Below are 25,499 nucleotides of genomic sequence, written 5' to 3'. Positions count from 1 at the left end.
ATGGGCACCCGTAGATTGCTGGAAGGAGTTGCAAGTGATACAAGCTTTCCAGAGGGTGACTTGGCCAAATTCTTTAAAATGTGCACAGCCCCTGTACACTGTAATCTCTCGTCTAAGAATTTACCCTTAGAAAATAATCATAAATAAACTGCAGAAATTTATTTAAAAGATGTTCCCTGGAAGGTTGTTTATAATCGCAAAAAATTAAAAACAAAATAAATGCCTGACAATATGGAACCGGTTAAATAAATTACGGCGCTGTATAATCCACAGCCATAAAAAAATCAAACTGAGAAAAGGTTCACAATATATAGTTAAATGTGCGTGGGGTGGGGGCAGAGGACTGGAGGGAGTTGCAAGACAACCTGTACGGCACAGTCTTTTTTTTTTTTTTAATGTATGTATGCAAATGTATGCATAGAAACAGACTTTAAGAGGATAACCACAAAGTTATCAGTGATTATCTCTGGGTGGCAAGAGTATTGGTGATTTTCATTATTTTCCAAATATTCTGCAATAAAAATGTATGACTTTTGTAACAAGCTTCTTAAAAACATTAGCTTTTATTTAAATTCTGCATGGAAGTCAAGTCTCAACAAATGGCCATGAGGAGGCTTTTTGGGAGAAGTTCTTGCAGCCGGAAACTGGGGGAATACTGGGAATCACAGTCCTGTGTGATGTCATTGGGAAAGGAGGGCATAAGCCAGCTTCCAGGCTCCACTGTCCCGGAATCAAAAGCCCCATCACAGCACCTGCTTCCGAAATTCCTCTTTGTTGACCCTTACGATGCGAAACTCATGTAGACTGAAAATAATAATAATAAGTATTATTATTATGAATTTGATAATATACCCATAGGTGACAATGAACATTTATGAAGCACTCAGTATTTTCCAGACCCTGAGCTCATTGCTTTACTGACATTATCTCATTTAATTCCGCAACCATCCTGTGGCAAAGGGATTATTGTCTGCAATTTATAGACGAGAGCTGAGACAGGGATGAAATTCACTCACAGTCATGCAGCTGCCCCAGGCTGCCAGGGGACATGACACATTCCCCTGAGCCCGTGTGCAATTCCCAGAGCCCCTCGCCCATCTCTAGTGATGAGAGGGACCAAGGAGCATTTTTCCAAACCCCATGTCCTCATCCCCACATCACCACCCGGGCCTCCATTTCCTTTGTGATTCAGCCTTGTATTATGTAGCCTGACTCCAGTGTGAAAGATTTGTGGCAATTGCATGATGTACGAGGTGCCGTTTGTAAAAATATTATTTAGTGTAAAACATGATGTTTTTTCTGCTGATTTACAAGTTGGATTTATAAATCTGCACTTCTCACGATCTGAGTTATATATCTTGCCGCTGATTTATAAAACTTGCCTGTAAATCTTCCCAGCAAAGTTTTGATTCAGAAATCATTATTTTAAGAATTAGATTTAGTTAAAACATTCAACTGCTTTATAGGGGAGGCAATGGATTTACATAACTCCAATTGGGTCCTATAGCAGCTTTACAAGTCGTGCCCGGGAATTCCTACAGAAAATGTTCTGATTTAAGGGCATTTACTTCCAACGTTAGCTACAACTGAATGATTTACACAGCCAAAGCCATACAATAATGATCTATTTTATAAAATCCCACTTTTCTTTAACTCCGGGCTGTGATTTATATCCCCTGATTGGGTTTTTTATAATTCGACCTCCGTCACACCCTCCTCCGTCCCAGAGGTGATGGTTGGGAAAAGGCCCAGGAGTCAGGGATGGTCAGAAGTCAGTGACCCTGCCCACCTTCTTTGTGACCTTTCTCCCTTATGCCAAGGAAACCAAAATAGAGGACCTCGACCCCCTGAGCTAAACACAGGTAAACTCAGGGAAAGGTCTGTAGGCATGGCCTGGATAGTAATCTGTTGTAAGTTCCCTCTGTCTCTGTGAGCTCAAATTAAAGAGGAGGGTTCATCTCAGGCAGAAGAAATGGGCAATCCAGGGGACTGACAACAGGTATGATGAAAAATTGCTGCCTGAATAAATCAATGAACAAATAAACAATTTTTTTTAATTTTAAAGCAGAGACCAAAAGGCATTCAACAGATAGCAAAAAAAAAAAAAAAAAAAAAAAAAAAAAAATGGCAGCATACATGAATAAGGAGGGAGGGAAATCTGTGGAGACTTGAAAGAGATGCTTATCGCATCTGAATGGAATAGCCATGGCTTAGCTCCACCTGGTTGTCGAGATATGGGAATGCCTGCCTCGGTCTGGGTTTTCAAGAGAATCTTAAAATTCAGATTTTAATTTTGACAAAGAGAGAGAGAGAGAAAGCACAAGCAGGGGGAGTGACCAGCAGAGGGAGAGGAAGAAGCGGGTCCTCGTGGAGCAGGGAGCCCAATGCAAGGCCTAATCCCAGGATCCCAGGATCATGACCTGAGCCAAAGGCAGACGCTTAACTAACTGAGCCACCCACACCCAGGTGTCCAAAATTCAGATTTTTATGTTAAATGCCCCAGTATTAAAAAATGGATTTTATTCAGGTCTAGTTTATAATAGTAAAATGGGTACAGGTTATGTATAGAAGTCAATGACGTCTGACCAAATTATATGCCCAACCAGCAACCTAATCAAGTTAGAGAACATTTCTATCTCCCCAGAAAGTTCCTTCCTGCCCCTTGAGGTGAATCTCCTCAGCCCCACCACAGCTCCAGTTCAACACTGGTTTGCTTTCTATCCCCACAGATAAGTGTTGCCTATTTTGGAATTTAAAATAAATGGAAACATACAGAATCTTTTTTTTCCTACCTAACCTCTTCCACTCAACATAATGTCAGTGAAATCCATCTGTGCTCTTGTGAGTAGTAATACTCACAAAATACAAAAATAAAAAAATAATTTTATTTGTTTCTTTTTATGACTGAATAGTATTCCTTTGTATATGTGTGTCATAATTATTTATCCATTCTCATTTGGATTCTCTCCAGATCCAAGGTATTACAAATAAATCTGCTATGAACATTTCTGGACAAGGCTTTTGAGGAACATGTATTTTCACTTCTCTTGGGTAAAAAACGAGGAATGGAATTGCTGATTTGGCAGGAGTGTGCTTAATTTTGAAAGAAGCTGCCAAACAGTCTTCAAAAATGATTGCACCATTTATATTTCTCATTCAATTCCACTGGCCCAGTAATATAGGAGAGTTCCAGCTGTTCGACACTCTTACCAACGCTTGTTACTATTAGTCTTTTTAATTTTAGTCATTAGCCATGTTACTCATAATTTTAGTCATTTCAAGATTCTCTTGGGAGTGGCATCTCCCATTAATTTTCATTTTCCTAATAACGAACAGTGTCTAGCAACATTCCATATACTCACTGGCCATCTGTATATCTTCTTTTGTGAGCTGTTTGTTCAAACATTTTTTCTCTTATTTATTGGTTGTTTGCTTTCCTATTACTGAGTTGAAAGAGAGGTTTATATAATCTGGATACAAGTCTTTCTCAGATATATGTGCTGCAAATAATATTTCCCAGTCTGTGGCTTGATATTTCCTTTCCTTGTCAATGTCTTTTAAAAGCAAATAATTTTAATTTCAATGAAGTACAATCTGTCATCTTTCTTTAACTAAGGCATTCTGTACCCTTAGAAATATTTATCTGCCTCCAAGTGGCAAATTGTTCTCCTGTGTTGTCTTCTATAAGTTTTATAGTTTTAAGCTTCATGCTCAAACCTATGACCCATTTCAATATATTTCTTGAGAACAAAGTGTGGAAAGAATTGTGTTCTATACAAATACCTAGTTTCTGTAGCATCTCAGAAATCTGCTAGTGTACATCCTCCAAGACCGTTCCTTTAAAAAATTGTTTTACGCCTCAACGAAGTAGGGACAGATGGAACATATATCAGTAGCACAAAGACCATATAAAAAAGACCCACAGCTGATCTCATTCTCAATGGGGGGAAATTGAGTGTTTCCTCTTTGGTCAGGAACAGGACAGGGATGTACACAAAAGACCCCAAATAGCCAAAGCAATTCTGAAAAAGAAAAGCAAAGCTAGAGGCACCAATATTCTGGACTTCAAGCTCTATTGCAAAGCTGTAGTCATCAAGAGATTATGATATTGGTACAAAACAGACACATAGATCAATGCAACAGGATAGAAAACTCAGAAATGGACCCACAACTATATGGTCAACTAATCTTTGACAGCACAGGAAAGAATATCCACTGGAAAAAGTCTCTTCAACAAAATGGCAACAAAACTAAAAGGTAGCCTACAGAATGGGAGAGGATATTCACTAATGGCATATCTGATAAAGGGTTAGTATCCAAAATCCATAAGGAACTTATCAAACTCAACATCCCAAAGACAAATAACCCAGTTAAGAAATGGGCAGAAGACATGAATAAGCATTTTCCCAAAGAAGACATCCAGTTGGCTAACAGACACATGAAAACATGCCCAACAGCCTCATGATCAGAGAAAACAAATCAAAACAAAGATGAGATACCACCTCACACCTGTCTGACTGGCTAAAATTAACAACACAGGAAACAGTAGATGTTGGTAAGGATGTGGAAAAAGGGGAACACTCTTACACAGTTATTGAGAATGCAAACTGGTACGGTCACTCTGAAAAACAGTATGGAAGTTCCTCAAAAAGTTAAAAATAGAACTACTCCACGACCCAGCAATTGTACTATGTGGTATTTACCCAAAGGATACAAAAGATACAGATTTAAAGGGACATATGCACCCCAAAGTTTATAACAGCATTATCAACAATGACCAAACTATGAAAAGAGCCCAAATGTCCTTCAACTAATGAATGGATAAAGACGTGATATATATTTTTATATAAATATAAATATATTTATAAATATATATAAAATGTGATATATATATAAACTCAGCAATCAAAAAGAATAAAATCTTGCCATTTGCATTGACATGGATGGAGCTAGAGTGTATTATGCTAAGTGAAATAAATCAGTGAAAGACAAATACCATATGATTTCACTCATAATGTGAAATTTAAGAAAAAAAATGAATATAGGGAAAGGGGAAAAAGAGAGAGGGGGAGAGAGAGAGAGAGAGAGAGAGAGAGAAAAGGAACGAAGCAAACCATAACAGACTTTTAACCATAGGGAACAAACTGAGGGTTGATGGAAGGATGTGGGTGGTGGATGGGCTAAATGGGTGTTGCATAGTAAGGTGGGCACTTGTTATGATGAGTACTGGGTGTTCTATATAAGTGATGAATCACTAAATTCTACTCCTGAAACCAATATATTACACTATATGTTAACTAACGAGAATTCAAATAAAAATTTGAAATAAAAAAATAAAAATAAAAACTGTTTTACTATTCTAGATCCTTTGCCTTTCCAGACAAATTTTAGGATCATTTCTTAATTCAAACAAAAGAAGCCTGCTGAGATTTTGATTGGAATTTTAATGAATCTATAGATCAATTTGGAGAAATGGACATTTTAACACTACCTAATCTTCCAATCCATTAACAGGATGTATATTTTCATTAATTTAGATTTCCCTTAAGTTCTTTCAATAATGTTTTATAGTTTTTAATGTAGAACTCTTACATGGCTCTCATTAAATTCATATTTTATCTGTAATTTATTTTCTAAATATTTATTATATACAAATACAACTAATTTTGCATAATCATCTTGTATTCTGCAACCTTGCTAAATAAGTCTTGGATCTAGCAGGTTTTTATAAATTCCTTAGGATTTCCTATGCAACCAACCATGTCATTTTTTAATAATTTTTTTATTTCTCCTTTTTAAATATTTAAGTATTTTATTTTGTTTTCTTGCCTTATTGCTCTGGCTAGGACATCCAGTATATGCTGAAGAGAAATGATGAGATTGCCTTGTTCCCAATTTAGCAGTGAAAACACGTGGTCTGTAACCATTAAGAATAACAGTTGTTCTATAATTTTTATAGATTCCCAACATTAGGTTGAAAAAGTTTTCTTCTATTTGCAACTTGCTGAGAGTTGTTATGGGTTTTATATTCCATCAAGTTATTTTTCTCATTGGAGATAATTATGTGATTTTTCTACTTCATACTATAATATGTTACTACTTTTATTATTTTCTCAATGTTGGAATATTTTTGCAATCCTATAGTATACCTGTTACACAGTGTTGAATTCAGTTCACTAATATTTTGTTGAGGATTTTGATTTTGTATGTTCAGGAGACATATTGGTCTATAATTTCCTTTCCTTCTAGTGACATTGTCAGCTTTTGATACCAGGGTTAGGTTGGTCTCCTAAAGCATGTAGGAAAATAGTCCCTCCTATATTCTTGGAAAATGTTTGTGTAGTACTATAATTATTGCTTTTGTAAATGTTTGATAGAATTTAATAGCAAATCACTGTGACATGGAGTTTTCTTTCTTGGGAGGTTTCTTTATAATAAATTCAATTTTTTAAATGTGTATAGGATTATTCAATATTTTTATTTCCTCTTCATTAAATTTTTTTTCCTCTTCATTAAATTTTATAAGATTTTGTTTTTGAAGGTATTTGTCCATTTCACATAAGCTCTTAACTATGTTGGCATTAAATTCTTCATAATATTTTTATTATTCATCATCATTATTATTATTTCTTATTATCCTTTAAGGTAAACATTTTTTATTATTTTGGATATGTATCAATATTCCATAGGATAGGTATTAATAACCCCATTTGTATTTCTTTTTTTAATTATTTTTTAAAAGATTTTATTTATTTGACACAGAGAGAGAGAGAGAGAAAGTGATCACAAGTAGGCAGAAGCAGGCAGAGAGAGAGGAAACAGGCTTCCTGCAGCAGGAAGCCTGATGTGGGGCTTGATCCCAGGACCCTGGGATTATGACCTGAGCCAAAGGCTGAGGCTTAACCCACTGAGCCACCCAGGGGTCCCAACCCTATTTGTATTTCTGATCTTGGTACTTTGGCTTCTTTCTTTCTTCATCAATTACTCCTGGTAAATTTTATCTATATTATTAACCTTTTCAAAGAACCAACCTTTGGCTTTGTCAGTTTTCTCAATGTGTTTCTTTCCTGTTTGTTTATGTCTGGTTTTATATTTATTAATTCTTTTCTTCTACTGCATTGGGCTTATTTCACTTTCCTTTTCTATATTTCTAAAATGGAAACAAATAGTTTATGTTAAGCCTTTTTCTTTTCTGATATAGACACTTAAAGGTATAAATTTTGTTCTAAGTATTGCTTTAGCTGTATCTTACAAAATTTTTAAGTGTTGTATTTTCATCCTCATTACATTCAAAATATTTTTATTGATATGAATTATCAATATGCATTATTTAGAAAATTGTTAATTTATTTCAAAATACTTGGAGATTTCTGGGTTTCCTGGGTGGCTCAGTGGGTTAAGCCTCTGCCTTCGGCTCAGGTCATGATCTCAGGGTTCTGGGATTGAGCCCCCCATTGGGCTCTCTGCTCAGCGGGGAGCCTGCTTCCCTCTCTCTCTCTCTGCCTGCCTCTCTGCCTACTTGTGATCTCTGTCTATCTCTGTCAAATAAATAAATAAAAATCTTTTAAAAATGTATTTGGAGATTTTTTCTGGATATTATCTTTTTGTTGATTTCTAATTTAATCCCATGATTTTTCAGAAAGTGACTCTAAGACTGCAGTATTTTAAAATTTTGTTGACTCTTATTTTATGACTTAGAATATGGACTATCTTAGTGACTATTCTATGTGTATTTGAAAAAACTATGTATTCTGCAAGTGCTTTGGTATATTTCTATAAATGTCAATTATATGAAGTTTGCTGATATTGTTGTTTAGATCTTCTATATCTTTATCAACAATCTGTTTATTTCTGTCAACTACTGAGAAAGGAATGTCAAATTTCCCTATGATTGTGAATTTGTCTATTGCCTCCTTTATTTCTGTCCATTTTTTTCTTTATGAATTTTGTTGCCTATGATTTAGGGCATAATACCTAAGATTATCCTATCTTCCTAGCAAATTATTCCTTTAATTATTATATAATGTTTTTCTTTATCTCTTATAATATTCCTTGTCTTGAAAGCTAACTGTCTGGTACACACAAAACTATGCCAGCTTTATTATTGTTTTCATGGCATGTTTTTTTCCATCTTCAATCTATCTTGTTATTTATATTTAAGATGTATCTGTACTGAAAGCATATAATTGATTCTTGCTTTTTTTTGGTCCAGTCAAATTCTCTGTCTTTTAACTGAGGTGCTTAGTACATTCACACTTGATGTAATTATTTTCCATTTGAGGGTTAAGTCTTCCATATTACCATTTGATTTCCATTTATCTAGTCTTTTCTCTCTCTCTTTCTCTCTCTCTCTCGTTGCTCATGTCTTGCATTCTTTTAGGCTTACTACATTAGGAGTTCTACATTAGGATTTTATTTTCTCTATTGGCTTTTCAGTTAGACCTTTTATTTTTTGGTGGTTGTCATAGAGCTGATAAGATTCATCTATAAATTATCAGTATTTTTTAAATTCAACATTATAACTCTTTGTATTTCATGCCTCACATCTGACACTTAACACTTCTTATATTATAAGAAAATAACCTCACAATAGTATAACCTCATCTATTCATGCATATCCTTTCCACAATTGTCTTTTATTTCCCCATATATGTTAAATGCAACTCTATAATGTTATTATTTTTGTTTTAAGCAATCAGTTTTATTTTAAGTAAATGTAAATTATAGAAAGAACAAAAAATATAGACTTTATTTTGCAGACTCATTTCCAACTCTGGTGCCATTTATTCTTTACATGAAGATTTAAATTTCCATTTTGTAACGTCCCCTTCAGCTTGAATAACATTTTAAAGCATTTTGTGCAGTATAGATACTCTTTTTTATTTTCCTTCAACTTAGTTTGGTTTTATGAATGCATTAATTTTAGAGGTGGCCCATGACAAAATTAATTCAACAATTTTTTTTAAAATACCCACACCATACCAGATTCTAAGTTGGAACTGAAAATATCAAGATGAAAAAGGTTTTCAAAGGCAGTTTAGGTATTCTAATGATAAATTTAAAAAATTTTCATTTGTTAGAAAATATCTTTATTTCATCCTCATTTGGGAGGTAATTTTTTAAGGAAATAAAATCTTAGTTGACAGATATTTTTTTCTTTTCCATTTTAAAAATGTAATTCAATTGTTGCTTGGCCTCTGTTAGTTCAGATGTGAAGTCAGCAGTCAGTTCCTCTTCTTATTTTTCCCCTGTATACAATGCATATTTTTTTATCTGGCTGATTTCAAGATTTTCTCAGCTTTGGTTTTAGGCAATTTGACTCTGATGGCTTACTTTATATTCATCTTTATTAGTGGTGGCTAAACTTTTCTAACTTAAGTCATTATATTTTATCCAATTTGCTAAGATTTAGTCATTATTTCCCAAAATTTTGGTCTACCCATTATCATTGTTTTCTCAATCGGGGACTGCAATTCTATGTTGGCAAGATTAGTAGTATTCATTTTTTTTTTTTTTTTTGGTCTCAATATTCCTTCACATTATTTGAAAATTCCAGGAACTCCAAAGAAGTGGAATTATACCTATTGATATTTACTATATTAGAAATTGTAGCTGAGAACTTCTTAAATTTATTGACCTACTAACCCATTTATTGACTTATAAAGAAGGAAGAAGAGGAAGAGGAGGGGAAGGAAGGCCCATACTTAGAAAAACTTTAATGAGAAGAATGGCATAATTTAGTATTTTTACAGAGTAGTTTTCTGCTTAATAAATAAATAAAATTAATTAATTTTATTTATTAATTTAATAAAATTACTTAATAAATAAAAGACGGGTAGGGTCTCATATCTGACTCTGCATCAGTCTGTTATGATACAACATATCATGTGGCCTCTGGACAACACCACTGTATATTCAAAAATGAATGGAAGTAGAAAGGTCAAGTAACCACACAAGACTGCTCTTGTACCATCACTATTCAGACCTAGTCTCTCTGTTTTGATTTCAGTCCTTAACAGTTGCTCTCTAATAAGCACTAGGCAATCTCCATGCATGGGCAGCTTGGCCTTTGGCCATGAACTTAGGTGGCACCCCCATACACATACACAGTTCCCTTTCTCTGATGTTCCCCTGAGCAAACTCCAGGTACTTGAGGTGATGCAAACTCTGACTGGTGTCTCCTTAGCTTAGCAGACCTACTATGCTTTATTTGGATATCAGCTTGCTGTGTTATGTTTGTAACTTCTCCCCAGGGAGAGCGCTAAATAACTCTTGAATCTCCCTTCTTTCAGAAATCACTGTTCTATGTTATCTATGTTCTATTGCTTGAAAATCATTGTTATATATTGTGTCTAGTTTTATAATTGTTTGTGGCAAAAGAGCGAGTCTGGTTCCAGTTACTTCATCACGGTTAGAAGTGGAAGTCTTCCATAATTTTAATATTGCCCATAAAACTTGAAAAACGTGTAAGCACATCTGTGATCATATATAGCTCATGGATCACCTGTTTGAGAGTCCTGGTCTATATTCTTGCCTTCCAAAATGTGGTCATTAGAGGAGCAACATCAACCTCACCTGGGAGCTTTTAGGAAATGAAGACGCTCAGGGCCCATCCCAGACATGCAGATTCAGAAAGTGTACTTTAACAAGATCCAAAGGTGATTTGATGGAATCACCTGAAATACTTGCTAAGATATATTCCCAAGCACCATTCTGACCCACTGAATCAAAATGGCTAAGATAGTGATACTTATCACCCGGAAAGCTTGGGGAATAGTGAGCTATTCCATAAACCTGCGAAGTTCATTGGACCCATATGTTTTGCTTCCATTATATGAGCTGCCCTGTGGTACCACCTTGATTTGACTCCAACTAGACACTAATTCAAAGTATATAACCCACATAGATAATTACATGGGTAATCTCATTTTCCAAGGAACTACCAGGCCATACTTTTTAAATGCCTTTACATACCTACTCAGGTGGCCAGCTGTCTCCTTTCACACGTGACAACTCTGGTTTTCAAATCTTCACTTCAAACTTGTCTCTTCTAGAGAGCTCTCTGAAACCAACTCTAAAGCCTTCAATAAAAATAATGAGAATGTTCATATAGCTGTAGGTCAGGTTATAGGGTGATGTACTTTGTGTGGACTCAGAGAAGTATATTATAGTGCTTTATGTTCATCACTTACCAATTTTTCTCCACTACATTTAGAGGAACCACAACTCTCATTTGTTTAGTCTGATCTTAGCACAATTACAGTCTTGGCACCTAACATATTCCTAGTTCATGCTGTTAACTCAACCCATGATTATACTGTTACCCATCTGCAAACATCACTTAGAACAAGTCCGTGGCATTTTTGCCTTCGTCACTCATATCATCTGTCTGCTCACCCTTGGGTTCAGCTGGGTAGGCTAGGTCCCGCTGGGTCTCACCAATCATCATATCAGGCATCATATCCTATATCATATAATGTTCAGAACATTGCCGGGTCATAGGGAGGTGAGCAGGGGAGCCAGCTGTCTCTGGGGTGACCATCCAGCTGCCTGCATATGGGATGAGTAATCTCAAATAGCAGAAACAGAAGTGATGGGGGAAGAAGCATGTCCACATGACATAGGATATCATCTTCGGGGGCTCCATGCCTCCTTTGCCAAGGTCAGGCGTGTGCAGATGATATGGGAGAGCAGCTGACTCCTGTTCATCGAGCAGTGGGAATGGGAGCTGAATCCCCTCTCTGTGACCTTAGGAAGCTTATTTCACCTTGCCAACTCTGCTTTCCTCATCCTCATTTGGAAACTTGATGTGTCTACATTCAATCATGATTTCTTTACACTGGAGGTCTAAGACAGCAGCACACCCAGTTGTTTCATGGCTGCTGTGTAGACTTACTTTGAGCAGAACTGGGTTTTGGGTATTAAGAGCCTAAACATGTGCATAATGATTTCACTCCACTTTTAGTGATATTGTGAAGTATTTGCATTCAGGGGTATTATTTAAAACTTTACATATAACAATGACAACATAAAATTAACCTGAATCCAACTATGGGTGATTGCCCAAATTATGACCTATCCATGCAATGGGATATTATACAGCCATTTGAACTTTTCTAAAGGAAAAATAGTAGCTTTGGAAAATGTTCACAATGTAAAGCACTCAAATAAAAACACTAAATAATTTTGTTGCATGCGTAAAATATATAAGGATATATTCTGGATGACAATGTTGATTATAAGTGATTTTAAGATTGTTTTCTCTACGTTCTATATGTTTCAATTGTTGTCAGTCAGCAGAAAAGGAAAAAAAAAGTCTTATTTCAAAAAAAGGCCTGGATTGGAATCTGAAGGTCTGGGTTTGAGTCCTGGTTTCAGTATAGGCTGTGTGACCTTGAGTAAGAAAAGTTTGCAAAGTGGGGGAAACTTGCCTCCCCTTCCTTATTGGATGGGTGAGTAGCTAAAATAAGATGATATGCAGGAAATAGCTATATGGGAGAAAAATGGCAAATAGAAGGGCCATTGCTTCTGTGATTTAGATGAGGAAACAAGAAGCTCTTCTTACAAGAAATGCTGCTGCTAAAATTTCAAGTTGCTGTTATCCTCTCCAATCCAACTTTAAAATGGGCAAAGAAGAAAGAGAGAGAGAGGGAGGAAGCAGGGAGGGAAGAAGGGAGGAGATGAGGGAGTAAAGGAAAGAAAAAAAAACTCATGCTGGTCTTTTTGCCTCGTAACAGAAGTGCCTCTTGGTGCCTAAGACGTGCACTACAGCCAATAACCGTGTTCCCGTACTATACTAAAAGAGCCCTCCTCTCACACATAAAACAATTACCCCAGCTAGCCCCCTGCTCTAACCAAAGGTTAGATGGAGCCTCTGTCCAAAGCCTCATGCTTCAAGATACCTGCAGCCCGGAGGGTGTATTTCCTACCTTCGACCAAGGGACAGGGGCCATCCCCCCTCCTGGGACCCCCAAGAGGATATCAGCATTCATTGTAAGTGGTGTGACACCCAAGACACCCACTTTTAAATGTGTTTGCAATATTTCACTGAACTGCAAAATGTGAATGCCCTAAGATGCAACAATCCTGCTTTGCTGCAGGGACTCTGGGGAGATATTTGCACATGTGCGTGAGATGGCTATGCATTCTTTTTCGGTACTGCACCACACAGTCTGGACGTGCTAAAATAATACTCAGACACTACTGCTCTTGCAGTTGAGCTGAAATGGAGTGAATGAGTATGTACTGACAGGAAAAATCTCCAAGAGTTTTTTTCTTTTTTTCTTTTTTTAAGATTACCCAACTGACAATCAGAGTGCAGACCATGAAACCATCTATATAAAGATAACTTGAAACGTCACATTTCTAATTTCTGTGGGTATATAAAGACATAGGAAGTCTGGAATGCTTCAGACAAAATTGACAATAGTGGTTAGATCTGGGGCTAGACGGGATGCCTAAAGAAAAAAGGTACTTTTCCTATTTTAACTTGGTTTTTCAGAAACAATATGTTCATCTATTACCCATACAATTAAAAAGTAACTTGAAGGTAAAATTAAAAGAGCTGATAAAAATAATCACAGGTAGTTGTTCTTTAAACAAATAAATATATCATGGACAATTGAAGCCAGGCTTTTCATTGTTGGAGAATAGAGTTATGAAATTTGAAAGGGGAGGTGGAGATATACTAGTGTTTGATTGGAATTGAAGGTATAAGTATGAACTCATGGTTTTAAAAAAAGAACAGAGTGGGGAAAGGAGGGAGGAGAGAAAGAAAAGGAGAGAGATGTCATACATGTACATACAGAGGGCCTAGAAGCAATGACATCCCAGTGGCAATGAGCACACCTAGAACCCAGATCTTGGTTTCTATATGCCACTCTCCACTAAAGGTAAACAGGGCACCTTAAAGAAAGGCTGATTCCAGGTCTGGGACAGGGAAACTATAAGATGAGCCCTAGAACATCTTCTTGTGCCAAAAAGGAAGGAAATGTTCAGAGAATGATGGGGACACATCAAAAGGACAAAGAAGCCAGTTTGAAAGGACACCCGTTGGTCACATGTGGGACCATTCTAGCATCAAAATGAGTATGATAGAGAACCATAACACGTTGGATGCAACAAAAATCCACGAGTTACATTGATATAAAATAATAAGTGGGTAAGTGGGGCTAGCTCTTCCTTAGAGTAGAAAGACAATTAGTTAATGGAGAAAGAATAACAGAATCAGGAGAAGTACCTTCCGCCAACCTTGATCATGATAATAACTGAAGCAACCAAGAGTCATCAGTGGAAGCTAAAACCTGTGGATGAACATCGGAGGGGTAACTGGATATTTACACAGTCTCAAAGTATCCCCCCATAAGCGACGTAATAATCACAAAGTCAAGAGTGTAGCTTAAGTATGGGGAGGCCCAGCAACACCGCTATAACTGAGCGGCCCAAGTTAGCGTGGCCCACACAGAGGAAACTCACATCGCAGATGGCCGTTGGGACCTGCTGAGAAGAGCAAAGCACTTGCCGTGATGTTTCTGCTCATCATGCATTACCTGGAGCTAACCCTAACAAAACACCAGACAAACCCAAACTGAGGACATTCCGCAAAGTAACCGGCCTGCGGTCCTCAAATGAGTCAGTGGCATGAACACAGAGGAAGCCTGAGGCATGGCTTCCCCTTTAACGGAGCCTGGACACACGTGAGAACTAAAAACAGCGAGTGCTCTGGAGTTTTCTTTCTCTGTAAAGGACATTATTCAGATAATTGGCCAAATCAGAGTAAAACCTGTGGATTAGATAACAGCACTGTATGGATTTCAATTTCCTGACTTTTGTTTATTTTCGGATTCCTGTGGTCATCCAAGTGAACGTCCTTGCTTTTAGAACATCCGTGCTGAAGCATTAGGCGGGGTAAAAGAGCATCGTGTCTGCGATCCATTCTCAAATGGTTCAGAGAAGTTAGAATGCATGTGCGGACACGTGATTATAGTGTGGGAGAGAGAGACAGGAAAGAGAGGGAGAGGGGGGAAAAGAGAAGAGGATGAATCTGGGAAAACGGGAACAGTTGAGGCATCTGACGAAGGGAATATGAGAATTCCTGCAACTCTTCTGTGAGCCTGAAATTACAAACTTAAAAGGAAATTTAAAAAGGGAAAAAGAGCTAGACAAAATAACTGGCAGGAGATGACCCAGGTCTCTAACCCAGAGTCAGGGTCGAAAGCTCACTCGGCCGACCCTGCAGGGAAGCTGAATAAACAGAATGCACGAGAATTGGGGTCCAAATCTGGTTAAGGGAGAGGTGACAGAGAGGAAGGCCGCTCAAAGCCTCAGTTTCGAAACTAGGACTATTCATCCTGAGTCGTGGGGATCTTGGGGCGACAGAGAGACAAGGGCCATGAGCAGGTGATGCTGAGCCGGGTCCCCTGAACATGCTCTGTGCATATGAGCCATGCCCAGTCCCCGCTCTCAGCCCCCCATCCACCACTGAGATACGATGGAGGTGAAACCCCCCGGAATGCCTAAGACACAAAGAAAGGCGCAATGGAAGTCACTAATCTCTGCCAGAGAAGGCCAGTCAGTGTCCCCCTTGATCGTAGAGAGCTTTTTCCTGAGTAAAGTTAAAATGTATAAACCATCCACGTGCTTCGGTTATCTGAAAAATGCTTTGTCCCCACCGGAGGATGTTGGGAAAGAGGTCACTTATTTAAAGGAACAGGCTATCCTGATCAATGCCTGAACTCCACGGGCCTCTCCAGGGCCTTCAGATCGAACTGGGGGAAAGAGAGAAGTGAAATCAGGACAAGCCCAGGCTGCTGCAGCCACTGGCACTAGGGGGCAGGCCAGTGGGTTCACTCACCTGCAGTGGCCAGCTGAGCGGGGACCTGGGCACAGACAGCAGGACCGCGAACTTCACACACAGAAACACGCACTCACAACTGGTGTGCACGCCTGTGTCCATGTGCATGTGCACATGTGCGTGTACAGGGAAACTTGATGCCTAGAAATAGAAGGAATGCAGAAAATTAAAGTACATTTAAATTCTCGGTCAGTTTAACTCTCTTTCCACAGCAGGGAAGTTGTCAGTGTTTGCAGAACCCCGAAAACGCCTCTGCAGAGCGCCGCTGTCCTCAGCACAGAGTCTGAACATCCTCGGGGCGGGATAGAGGGAGAACTCAGAGATGGGGTCAGGCAGCCTGCTGCCTCTTGCTCTGGCTTTGCGACTCCGGCCAGGAACTTAAACTCCTGAGGGCCAGCATCCTTCTGGGTAAAATAAAGACAGTCATAAAAACAGTAGCACCCATATCCACGTGCTATATGCAAATCACGGGTAACTTGCAACCTCCCAGAGGATGCCCCATGGTCCGTTGTAGCAGTGATGGTGATTATCATGACCATCTGCTTCCCAAGCAAGAGCGCCCAGAAAGCATTCTCCCTGGAGCCTGCTTCCTTTGGTCTCAGTGAGGAGAGCGAGCCATGAGGTGAGAGAGCTCCTGTGTTGCACACACCGGACGCCCGGCACATGCTTGCCGGGGAACGCATGGGTGAGCCTGCCGCAGTTTTGGGAAATCTTCAAGGCACTGGAGGAAATTCTTCTAAGTTTTCTTAAAAAGAGTTTTTCAAATGCATCGACAAGTGTGGATTTCCTCCCGTACCTGCAGCAGACATTGCATTACCCTTGAGTCTAAATCATCTTTTCCGTTTTCCTTGCAAAAATCTTCCCTGACAGCCAACAGACATATTCTTCTTCTAATTGTTGATTTCCCTTTCACAAACGCCGGTGGATCTCCCCATCTCTAATCCTTTACCGCTCATTCATTAGCTATCAAGTGTGGCTTTTTGGAACAATTATATTGTGCCCCACTGTCAGCTCTCTCTGTGCAGGTAGAGGATACAACCTGACTCTTTACACAGGATGTAAATTACTGCTGGCACACCAGCACCTGAAGAATGATTACACCCAGCGCTCAGTTAAATAATGGATGCTTAGCACGGTGCATTGTAATAAGCAAAAGATATGAAATATCTACTATTCTAAGTGGAATATGCTAAGTATTTTTTTTAATAATAAAACCATTTTGGGGAAGACAGGCTATTGAATCATGGTCTCTGGAAGAGACACCCCATGCGTCAGCTCTTCTGCAGAATCTGGTGAGCACCGTCATCTCATCTGTGAAATGGGAACATTAATTACACCCTTCCTCATGCAGAGGTGTTACAGGTGAAGGCTTAGCCCCAAGCCTGGCACATAGTAGATGCTTAGTAAATGGTGTAGCTGTTGTAGTCTGAGGAGGGGGCCGGCCTGTAGGAGGACCAGCTGGGGCACCCATTACCTGGGCTGCACTGGGTTCAGCGTCTGACCACTGGGAGAGGCTGACACCCTCCCTTCCACTAGCCAGTTGAAAGCAGGATCTGCTTTGCCACCAAATAGAGTGGAAGGGGAGGCAGGCAATGGGGAGCCTTGCTATAGCTCCCTGTAGACGTATACTGAGCTGACGGCGAGGGACACAACCAGAAGGTGGCTGACGTAGAAGGCTTCAGGGTGCGCTGCTCCGGGCCAGACCAGGCAGTGCGTGCTTTGGACACGTTTTCTCCCTCATTCCCCAACTTGGACCGTGGAGTGGGGTTAAGCGCATGGACTCCAAGGGATGTGCCGCCTGGGTTTAAGTCCTGCTCAGTCTTTTCCTTAGCTCTTGACCTGGAGAGTTAACACCTCTATATTGCAGCTTTATAAACTAGCAATAAGCCAGTTACCAGTTTTTGTGGAGTTGCCTGGGATGAAGGAGAGAAGTACCGGCAGCCAGCTTAGCCGCAGTCATGCTTCAACACGTTCTAGCCCCCTTACTGTTAAGTCCATTTTACAGAAAATCAAGCTGAGACTCAGAGATTCAATGATTCTCTTGGAAGCAAGAGAAGCGGTCCTTCTGCTGTCAGAACTGCTGCTCATTCTGCCCTCTCCTCCCTGGGATACGATGGCCAGACCCTCTGTCCCCTCTCTAGGGGGCACCCCCTTGGCCCTCTAGACTAGCTGGTGTTCCCCATGTTGAGAGAAAGTCCTTCCTGCTCTCATTCCCGCTGGGCAGGTGAGGAGGGGCTGACCCAGAGGCAGAGCTGAGCACAGCTGGCTTCGCAGACTCTAGAAACTTCTGGAGCCATCCCCTACCACCTGCTCCCCCCCGCCCAGTGCAGTGCTGATGCTGGGACACATCTCCATCCACACGGCTTCTTGCCAGCACTGCGTTCAGAGCATGCCCTGGACAAAGCCCACCATGGTCCTCGGAGGAGGCTGCAGTGCTGTGGGTTCCTCCAGGGCTTGAGGCTGGTGACTCTCCTTCTGTCCGCCGAAACACCCGGGGACACTGGCTGCATAGTAGGGGGGCTGAGGTGCTGGGAAACCTGCAGAGGTTTCTGACGCCTCCAGGAATCAGTGTCTGCACGAGCTTCCTGAGGCTGCCGCAACAAGTTGCCAGAAACTCGGTGCCTTAAAACAAGAGAAATCTATTCTTCCACAAGAAGAAGGAGGAAGTCAAGGTGTTGGCAAGGTCTTGCGTTTTTGAGTCGCTCTAGGGGAGGAGTTGCATCTTGCCCCTTCTGGCTTCTGTTGGCAGTTGGCTGCTGGCTTTCCAGGGCCAAGCACTACCTCTGGTTTCACATTGTTGCCTCCTCTCTATGCCTCATCAATGGACAATTGTCATTGGAGTTAGAACCCAGTGGATAACCCAGGAGGGAGGGGTTCTCTATATCACAAGACCCTCAACTTACTTACATGTTGGAAGACCCTTTTTGCCAAATAAAGTCACATTTACATGGGCCAGGGGTCGGGATGCGGACATAGCATCTTGGGGGACCACTGTTCAGCACACTGTAGTGTCTTCATCTCCAAAACAGGAGCAAAAATTGTATGAGCCTCACAGTGTTGTAGTGGGGATTCAACAAGAGAACGTGACTCAGACAAGCGGTTACAGCACTAACTGTATTTACTATAGTCTCCCCACACACAGCAAAACCTGTAGGTAAAAACATAGTCAATGCATCTTGACAGATCCCAAGTGCGCTTTACTGTTTTAATTTTTTCCTTTTTTTTTTTTTAAGATTTTATTTATTTATTTGGCAGGCAGAGATCACAAGTAGGCAGAGAGGCAGGCAGTGGAGAGGGGAAGGAAGGAGGCTCCCCACTAAGTAGGGAGCCCAATGCAGGACTCCATCCCAGGACCCTGAGATCATGACCTGAGCCAAAGGCAGAGGCCCAACCCACTGAGCCGCCCAGGCGCCCCCGCAGTGCACTTTAAATATTTACTTGTTTAGTTGAACAGAAACAACACTTAAGGTCCGTTTGCGAACTCGGGGTAAGGACGTCGGGGTCCCCCCGACAGGTCCCAGCCTGAGGCATTCCCAAGGGCAGGGAGAGACCCGTCCACTAGAAGGTCTCTGCTGTCATTCGTGGGCTGCCTCCCTCAGACCGGCAACATACTCGGGTGGGATTTAACAGCTGAGGTTTACAAAACACACTTTCAGAGGACAACCTGGGAGAACACTGGCCCTTCCAATGCACGTCCCTTTGCTCCAGCTCAGCCCCCATCAGGGACGCGTCCTGCAGAAACAAGGACAGGCCCGCGCAGAGATAGGTGTCCGAGGATGTTTGCTGCGATGCTGCTGGTACTTGTGGGCGGGGGGTGGGGTGGGGAGGGCGAGCCAGGGAGAGGGCAAGCAGGGAGAAAGGGAGGAGAGGGATAAAAATCAGGAAACTGCCTGCCCAAAGGAATGGCTGAACGCCCAAGACACCCCCAAATTCTGAGCTTCTCTGCAAGGGTAAGCGCATGAGGGTCTGAGAAAGAGAATCATCAGCCCGAGTCACACTCTTCCACAAAAGGAGAGTCTGAGCAAGGGTCCTCATGCTCACACAAGCACAGGGCGTCGAGGCCCTCCTAGATCCACAGGTGTGTGCAAGGGCCTGGCTGTCAGCAGCTGCCCCCGCAGGGAAGAGATGGGCATGAAGAAGGGGTTTTAACTTTCTATTTCTGTCAGGTGTTGCTATTTCCCGGCGAGGATGGCAAGAGAGTTTACCAGCGTCATCACAAAATTAAGTAAATTTCCTTACCCGGATTTGCAGGCAATTCATCTGTTCAGCTGCACAGGGCCTGGAGGCTTGGGGGACAGCTGGAGGCGACTGAAGCAGAGAGAGACACTGCCCTTCTCTGAAAGCCACTCCCAGACCCCCAATCTGCAGCACAAGGGGGCTCAGGAGAGGACTTCCTCGCTAATCCTGCTCTAAGGGTTTGGGAATTTTGCCTGGCAGGTCCCAGGCAGCTGGTAGATCTTGGCTGGGAGACTGAGTCACCCGCCAGGAGACCGGTGAGGCCAAACATAGGGCTGTGAGGTCCTGCCTATCTGGGGGGTGTGCTTGGCACCAGGGCCCAGTGCTCGAGGATGCGCAGCCCTCGGGCCAGGACACAGGGAGACCTGAGGAGGAGGCAGAGTGAATCACCTCGAAGCTATGCCAACAGGTGCAGTGAAACCCTGATACACTGGGAACCCCGCAGGCTGAGCCGCTCAGCGCCAATCCCCAGGGAGGCTCCCTCCCTCCCAGAGTGGCCAAGGGCTGGCTTTCTTATTTTGTGTTTCCAAGGCTTTGTTTCTCCACAATGGAAGCATTTCTGAGCCCCTGCCTTTGTAAACAGATACCACTCAGCCAGGCAGTTGATTCCCAAGCCCTCTCAGCTCTCTGCTTTCTCCTATTTGGGAGGAGCAGCCTTCAAGTTCTAGCTGCTGCCCCATGCTGCCATGTGACATACAGGGGCCAAGTCACCTGCCTGTTCCGTGCAACCTTGGTCAAATGGGCTGACCGGTCATCTTCCAGGACGACCAGAGGCAAGGCATTCTTGGGTCTGCTTGCTCCTGCCCGAAAGCCAGTGGGGCCCCTCCAGACAGGAGGGCAGCTTAAATTTAAGTCTGCCTGGAAGGACTCTGGAGTCTAAGAGCTCACAGTCATGGTGGGCTGCGCCCGCATCCGGAGGGCACCAGGAGGGCGGCTCAGCAGGAGGGGCCAAGGAAGCTTTCAACAGGGGGAGATGGGTGTTGGCCCAATTGCTTCCTAATGAAGGAAATTCTGGGTTCCTCTCTTGAGGCAGGACCTGGGGCTTTCTGGAAAAAAGATAAAGAAGGTCTGCTCTGTGGTGCCACGTTTTCCTGGCACTCTAGGGACTGGCAAAGGAGAGATGAAGGAGATGGAATTTCAGCCATCCAGATGCAGTTGCGGAACTGTGACCAAATGTCCCAGGGCTTGCTGAGCTCCCTGCCACCCTCAGCATGGGCTGGTGGTTAACCCAAGGAGCACGCATCTGGGGTGAGGGCTGGTTCCGGGGAGATGCCATTCCCGAGGCTGGGAGGGGGCCCATCGCTGCTCTGAAATCACAGCCGCTGTGGGAGCAAGAAGAGCTAGGATCCCCCAGAACCCCAGGCCTTGCTCACCACTCACCATTTTCCAGAAATGCAGTGGCTCCAGGACAAGTTCGCTGATGGCTTAGGGGACTCCTGTCTGCCCATTTGCAAGTCACTGCCCCCACTGCTGAGAGCTGGGCCCTCTCTTGGAGGCAGAGCCACGGGGCTGACGTGTCCACACTTCCCACTCACATCACATGCCCCAGGACCTGTCACTGCCGCCCCCGCGTGGCGCTGTGTGATCTGAGCAGGGACCGAAGTCATTCACAATCTCCCGGGCCTCGAGGGTGTCAGCGTACCCTCCAACAGGAAAGGCAGCGGCAGAGGTGTGCGCAGAGGAACTGCGTCCTTGCTCTGGTGCACTGGGAGCTCCTTTTCCCTAGGAGTCCAGCGGCAGATTGCTGCTTTTGAAGGAGATGCCTGGGTCCAGCCGCAACACCTAGGAGAAGCGGGTATCCACCGCCCGCAGGGCAGCAGTGTCGCACCGGGCGGGGGCAGAGGGCTAGTGCTGAGAGATGAGCAAGGCCATCCCTCCTCTGCTCACAACCTTAGGAAGAGGTCTCAACCTGGACCCGGAGCCTGGAAAGGAGATCTCCCATGGCAAGAAAGTGACAGCCCCTCTGAGCACGGTGGGGGGTGAGGGTGGGGTACAGGGGCTGGGGGAGGAGAGCCGAGGGGTAGCTCCAGATTCGGGGGTCCCTGGATCTGGGTCTGCCGCCACTCTCTTCCACACCTGGCATGTGGTCTGACCCTGCTGTTGAGCCTCCTGGAGGCTCAGCTTTCTGTTTTGTGAAATAAAGCAGTTCCCACCTCATTGGCTTGCTGAGGGACGGCAAGAGTAACAGGTGTCGAGGGAGTGGCCCCAAGCCTGGCCCCTGCAAACCCAGCACAGCAGCTTTGCTGTTAGGTCCTCACCACGTGGGGAGGATTCCCTTTACTGCTCAGAGCAGTCTACACACGTGTCTTCCGCACACATGCTCACCACCTTTGCCAGGTGCCAGGAAGAGAAAGACTTGGCCTCCAGGTGCTCTCGGGCTAGGGGAGAGACTCACCTGTAAGCAGATTGCGACACAAAGTAGCGACAGATGTTTGCCCAGGGGGGCTCAGGAGTGAGTGATTGTGCCTGGGGGTACCCCAGGGGCATCGAGACGGCAGCACTCAGAAGCTGTAACAGACACAGCAAACAGGTACCAAGCGTGTTCTTGTTTTTTTTTTTTAACGAGACATCCCGAGACATCCTTTCATTTTCCATTCATTCATCATTTCTTGATTACCTCCTATGTGCCAGGCACAGAGAAGGTCCCCAGGATAGAGAGAGCCCTCCATTCAGAGGAAGCAACATTACCCAAGGGGCAGAGGCTTCCCTGGCAGAGTCGCCCCCTGCCATCCCCCTGCCGTCTGTTCCAACAGCACCAAGACAGCCCCGAGGTGCTGCAGGGTAAGCCAGAGGTAGCCCAGCATTGGACTATGGCTCTGCTCCAGACAGCGGCCTCGCACATAGCACCCATCACAGTGCGGGACACAGGGCAGAGGCTCAGTAAACACATGCTGACGGCTGTATCAGCGGAGTCTGCTGGGAGTGAGGGCACATGGCCTTTGGTGTAGGGAGAGCTCCAGGAAGGGGGGGACAGCGGCTTCAGAAAGCACCAGTAGAAGACTTAATGTGGCTACCCAGACCCCGATTTGCAGAAGGACTGCAGACAGGTGTGCCCTCGGGGAGGAAGGACGCTGAGCAGAGGAAGAAGTATAAGCCCAGGCACAGACATATCCAAACACATGGGCCATTCAGGGTGGCTGGGAAGAAGGAAAAGGAATTGGAAGGGCTGCATGGTACGAAGCCCAGCCCGGACACAGGACAGCGGGCTGGGCAAACCCACCCAGCACCCATCCAGCGGTGCTCACCCCACTTTGGTGCCTCAGGCAGGGTTCTTCTGAAGACAGACCTGAGGACATGCTCTCTGAGGTTTCGAACAAAGCTCTCAGGCACAAAAATGCAGATTCCAACTGTTCTGTCTAATAATGCCTTTGCCTCAGGCCTCACCCCCAGGGCACCAGAACAGACAACAGCCTCTTGCACTGGCCAGGCCTTTGGCCACCTTGCTAGTGCCTGTCTAGAGTCCTGAGCCAGAAAGAGATCACTTGAGCTCCGCAAACACTCTCTGTCTGTCTCTGCTCCACTTCCGTTTCCTCTGCACCCGGCATACCCCTCCCAGGCATGAGCTTATACATTTATTAGCTTATTGGATTAGGGCCTGTCTCCCCCTGGGACATGCTAAGTACCCCAAGGACAGGGACTTGGTCTAACCCAGGAGTCATCGCACGTGCCTAGAACCGTGCCTGGCACATAAAAAGTGCTCGTCAGCATTTGTGGAATAAAGGCAGGCGGGATCAATGCATGAGACTCAGAGAGCCCAGCCTTCCTCCTAGGCAGAAAAGCAGAACCCTAGCCATACATTAAAACAAGTGTCCCCATTGGTGTCCCCAGGGCGGGGGGTTGGGGTCTTGTGCTAGGCTTCCGGTGGCTGACGCTCATTGCCGGGCAGTGGATTTCTCTGGGTACCAGCATTGCCATTTCCAGTCGGGTGGGTGTCCTCTGCGAGTCCCTGCGGTACTGGGCTCCCTGCCCCGTCCTATCTCCGGCATCTATCCCAGGACCCACGGCCTCCTTTACACACAGTCTTCCGTGGAAAGTCACGGCAGTATTCAAAAGGTTAAAGCAGAGTGAACTGTTAATTTTAATGCTTTCTCTAAGCTTCAGTTTTAATAAGCGAAAATGATGTTCTTATTTGCAGTAAAGTGGTGTTATAAAATTCTGTCTGTCAAGCTCATTTTAAAACCATGGAAATAAATGATCTGACAAAATCAGGCTATTAGACAAGTGAGGAAGAGTGATTTCCATAAAAGTAGAGGAGCTGTTCCTTAATTTCACACTTGGTAGTCTTTTGGGTCGACTAAATTTTTAAATAAGTGATAAAATTATATTAGCGCAATTGCATTTTTATAGATTTTTTTGGTCATTGTACTCTTTTTCAATCCCTTTATTTTAACTCAAACTGTTCTGCTGAAAGGTTAGTCTCAACTTACGTTAGCTCGTAACAGTCTGCCCACATGCCCTTACGCTGTCCTGGCGGGGTCTGGTAGGGGCATGCCGCACAGGGCTAGAAATGGCCACTCTCTGCCAGACACATGGGGCTGTGGCCTCCGGGCCCGTAAGAGGGCAAGGTGGACGCTGAGGGTACCTGCCAGGGTTGGAAGCATGCCTGCCTCTGGCTTCTGAGCTCACTAGGTATTTGCTCAGAATAAGGAAGAAAACCAGGAGACCATGTTCTCCAGAAACCCTCATTCTTACAACTCAGAATGCTGGGTGGGGACAGGACTGGTCAGTGTTTGTACAAGAAGCTGGGAACTCAAACAGGGGGAGGGATGGAAGCTCATCTGTGATCGTTCATGTGTCCCCTACCAAGTCCATCAGAACCCTCAAATCATCAGATAGCCAGAGCCGGGCTCAGTGTGGTATCTCAGGCCTTGGGAGAGCCCTCAGGCGAGCCCCAGAACTCAGGTCTCCTGTGGGACTGAAACAGCCCGTCAGACAGATTGGGTCCGGTTGGGGGAGAAGAGGGGACAACTCTCTGATCTGATTTCTAGTGATCAGAACAGCAAGGAAGGTATGAGTCTTTGGCATATGTCTGTCCGTACCTTCGCTCATTTCCCAGTTGCTGTGTTGAGATCAGACTTTGGTCCCCGGCAGACTCAGGCTCTCCAGGCTCTGCATCCTCTGAATAGCAGCGCTGGGGGGGAGGGAGGGGCTGGGGTCCCCTGCTCTTTGCCCCTGTCACCGTGCCCAATTCTGAGACTCAGCCAGCCAGTAACTTATGCTCAGCACCTGCACCATCCTGGGTTCCTCTCTTGTCTTCCTGAGGCTGAGCCCGCCTCGGTCACAGTCACACTCACCACCAGCCTGTCCACATCTGGTTCATTGTTTGCAATGGCTTCTCTTGGACATCAACTCTGCACAGGTAGTCAGAGGACCCTACATAAAGGTCCAGCCATTGGCTGGCCCCTCCACC

At 43.7% G+C, this 25,499-nt stretch overlaps 1 long non-coding RNA gene across 2 annotated transcripts; it reads right to left on the bottom strand.

Moving 5' to 3' along the window:
- Positions 1–547: 547 nt before the first annotated feature.
- On the bottom strand, positions 548–19,112 carry LOC123390960. Of its 2 annotated transcripts, XR_006605563.1 has the most exons (4): positions 18,761–19,112; positions 15,854–15,994; positions 10,975–11,081; positions 548–804 (listed from the first exon to the last, which is right to left on the bottom strand). It is a non-coding gene; the product is annotated as an uncharacterized LOC123390960 (long non-coding RNA). The 2 variants fall into 2 exon arrangements; XR_006605562.1 differs by having other exon boundaries at positions 15,854–19,111.
- Positions 19,113–25,499: the final 6,387 nt, after the last annotated feature.

This window comes from Mustela putorius, unplaced genomic scaffold (genome assembly GCF_011764305.1).
Source record: "Mustela putorius furo isolate JIRA1106 unplaced genomic scaffold, ASM1176430v1.1 tig00000174_pilon_pilon_pilon, whole genome shotgun sequence".
Classification (NCBI taxonomy): domain Eukaryota; kingdom Metazoa; phylum Chordata; class Mammalia; order Carnivora; family Mustelidae; genus Mustela; species Mustela putorius.
The sequence above is the reverse complement of the archived record's forward strand: the minus strand, read 5'-3'. Positions and strand labels throughout refer to the sequence as shown.